This window comes from Sinocyclocheilus anshuiensis, unplaced genomic scaffold (assembly GCF_001515605.1).
Source record: "Sinocyclocheilus anshuiensis isolate Anshui unplaced genomic scaffold, SAMN03320099.WGS_v1.1 scaffold968, whole genome shotgun sequence".
NCBI classification, from domain to species: Eukaryota; Metazoa; Chordata; class Actinopteri; order Cypriniformes; family Cyprinidae; genus Sinocyclocheilus; species Sinocyclocheilus anshuiensis.
Genome location: NW_015549636.1, coordinates 312,017 through 315,799, shown reverse-complemented (window position 1 = coordinate 315,799; position 3,783 = coordinate 312,017).

The following is a 3,783-nucleotide window of genomic DNA, read 5'->3' as shown; positions in this document are numbered from 1 at the left end:
AGAAAATCTCAAACAGCACTTAGAGACTTTTGAATCTGAACTCTTCATGTATACATTTAATATATATTTAAAAATTTAAAAAATGGCCAAAAATATATTTGCTGAAATATGTTATAAAATATATTTACATAAATATATTTTCATAATATTTTGATATATATATTTGTATTTTATTATATTTATTATTACATAATAAATATATTTTCATAATATTTACAAAACATATTTATATAAATATATTTTCTATCTTTTCAATAAATATATATTTTTCTTTCTATATATATAAAATTAAAAAATATATTTCGACCTCTATATTTATTAAACTTCAGAAAGGAACAATAATGCAATATATAAAATTATTAAACATCCTTAAATCATTATAAATCTACTTTTGATTTCTAGCGGGCCAACTGCTTTTTTTCCCCTTTTTTTTAATGCAGGCTACTGAAATGTATTTTCTTGTCCCTGAAATACATTTAGGAATATATAATGGTGTGTGTGTGTGTGTGTGTGTGTGTGCACATATTGTCATATGAGAAATTACATTATTTATAGAATAAAAAAGAAAAAAAACTGAACAAAAGTTGTTGGGTGAATTAACAGTGCTTGCTGGGGTTATTTTCTGTGTTAACTGTCCCTCCTCAAAGACCCGCCCTCCTTAGTTACTGTTGCTATGTCTGACAAGCCATGCTGCTCTCACACTAGACACCATGTTCTCACGCAGTGAAAAGTACATCGCAGAGCAAAGAGGAAACTGACAACACGCCGACAGACAAGAGAGGTTACTTCTGATATGAAGCGAAACTTTCAAATTTGGTAACTTTTTAAGAAATGTAAACAATAAATACCATTTTGTGGCTCTTTAATGTATGGTGACAGATCGCTGTATTGCCTCAGTTCAAGCAGCACATTAAATAAACATTAATGAACATCAGGAGGTATTTAATTTAAACTGCGGAAAGACGTCAATACACAATTTTTCAAGTGTAAGTCCACCGAAGTGAATCTACTCTCCTGTCTGATTTGTTTGTCAGACAAAATGGCAGATTCTGCATTATTATTGGTCAAATCGCCTGTCAATCAAGCTCTCTGTGAGGGTTAATTGGCATCATTGCAAAAATGCTGTTGTTTACAGAAACTAAATTATCCAGAATATTGCTTGAACATTAAAGTCACACTTTCTCCATCATATCAGCCCTGCGAGAAGAGCTGCATTGTGGGAAGTGTAGTGTGTGTGTGTTTAGCTGAAGTCTCACAGCTCTTCCTGTGGCTCTGGTTGAACTTCCTGTTTGGTAAGTAACTGCTGCAGACATCTCATGTTTAACACAAGCAAAAAGACCTACTAGTAATATTTTGATAAAGCTAAATGTTAGTATTAGCATCTCGGTGGCAGCTGCTTTTAGGAGCCTCCGTTATATGTTGCTTGCAAGGATTTATCAGAATAAACAACTACTTTTGAATGTCAATAAATGGAGAAAGATGCTCTTTTGACAGCAGATCAGTGCAGTTACAGCATCTACCAGCAGAAGTGAACAGATCAAACTAACCACACAAACCTTGAGCTCAACATCCAACAAGAAGAAGCTATATATTAATACATGGACAGACATACAACAATAAAATAAAATGAATATCAAAATACACTTGCAATCCAGAATAGCATGGTTTAATTTGTCCATTAAGCTGCAGATTGCAAGTAACTCATGAGACTCAACTTCAGAAATTAATACATTTAAATGTATTAATCCATATTTGTGCGTATCAGCTGCAAACATACAAAGAATAATTATAACAATAATAAACATAATACAAAAATATTGAGTAAAGCCAACAAAATGAACTCAATTATGACTGATTTCAAGTAAAATAATGAAAATTATGAGAAGATGATTTCTCTTGGTTCTCAACATGCTCATAAATGCATTATATTAATGTTGCTGGCAAAATCATGCACCCTGATGCCAAACTGTACATATTTAGTATCATATTATATGTGATGCTATATTATATTAATTAAATTGAACTGGTTTGTGTTGTGGAGTTGATGAAGAGATGCTCGAGTCTCACTGACGGGTCTGTAGAGTCACATATGACACAAGTTTAGGAAACACAGCTGTAAACTACAGTTGTTTCTGTGTCTCTGTCGTTATGACGTCCAGCGTCTTTGATCTACAGTCATAAAAAATAAGAATTAGTTAATTAACAGAGAAAACAACTCAACCAAAGTGAATGAGTTTAATGTTATAACACACAAATATGATCAATCACACACCAGCTGCTGGAGATTCAGCATCAAAATACTGTAAATCACTGCAGTCGCAGTCTTTTTCATCATCACCATCAAAATGCTGAGCAAGAGATGAAACCCTGACTGTGTTTTGGAGAAACTGCTAGTGAAATACAGCTGTAAGCCATTTTAAATCCAGTTTCTGAAGACACACCTGTTCATAAATCACTGGATTAAACTCTTCGATGGAGGACGACAGCAGACCTGTGCAACAGATCAGTGTAAGTCTTTATTAAATGTTTGCTTATTTAAAACTATTCGTAATTTAATCCAGTGCTCATGCATTTCAACCTAAACCCAACTGAATGCAATCTTCAGTCTTCTGTTTAAAACATTACCTTTATTCTTCTTTTTCTTCCATACAGCCACTATAATCAATGGAAGTCCTATCAGGAGTAAAACCAAAGCGTCCGCAGTGATGATAATCACCAATGAACCTGAAAAACACCAGAGGAAAACACTGTCTGAAATACTGTAAAAACAGAAACAACCACCAGCACCAGAACAGAAACTGGTTTACAGAATGAATGAGTGAAAGTCTTGGATGAAATTAGACAGATATAAGACTTATTGAAAGTCATGTTGCCATGACAACCGTGCATCAGAGCTTTCACTTCCTGTTCTGATGAACAGTGTTACATTAAGTGCACTTCGTGTGAGATAAATATAGTGCAGAGGCGTGTGTCAGGTGAACAGCAGACAGAGTGTATATTAAAGAAATATGAAAGAGCAGAAGCTGATCTGATCTGGTGAGGAGATGTGATGATCTGTGATCGTGAGGGTGCTGGATTGAGGCTTCATGTCTGATGTGTTCAAATGAGGCGGCATGTTTGAAAATGAGCTCAGAGATTGATCTGAAAGTAAATATAGACTGAGCTGCTATACTGACACAATAAATATAGTAACTGGAAACTGGAAATGTAATATTAAATGTCCAGTACCTGGATGGAGGGTGGATGTTGAGATCTGGACAGGCCTTGTTTTCTGTGGAGCTGAGAAACAAGATCACACCGTTCAAATAAAACAACTGCATTTATAAAGTCATCATCATCTATAGCATTAATCATTGTGAATATAGTGGATGAAACAGACTGTTTGTTTTGTGTTGAACATTAGGCACCTTTAATCACATTCAGCTGGATTCGTTTATATTCTCCCCATCCAGCTCCACAGCAGTACAGTCCAGCATCTGCCATCCTCAGGTCTCTGATGGTCATCGTAAATGATCTCGTCTGATGATCGTCTCGCAGAGAGTATCTGCCTTCAGACACTGATGACTCTCCTCCATCTGATTTTAGTATAAGACTCTTATCTTGGTATCGTCCCTTGTAGATGTATTTGTAGAAGTTTTCATATCCTTTAGCATAAGGACACTTAATAGTCACTTGTTCTCCCTCTGTTCCTCTCTCTGTAATATCCACACACTGTGAACTGCTCACTGCACACACACACACACACACACACACACACACACACACACACACACACACACACAC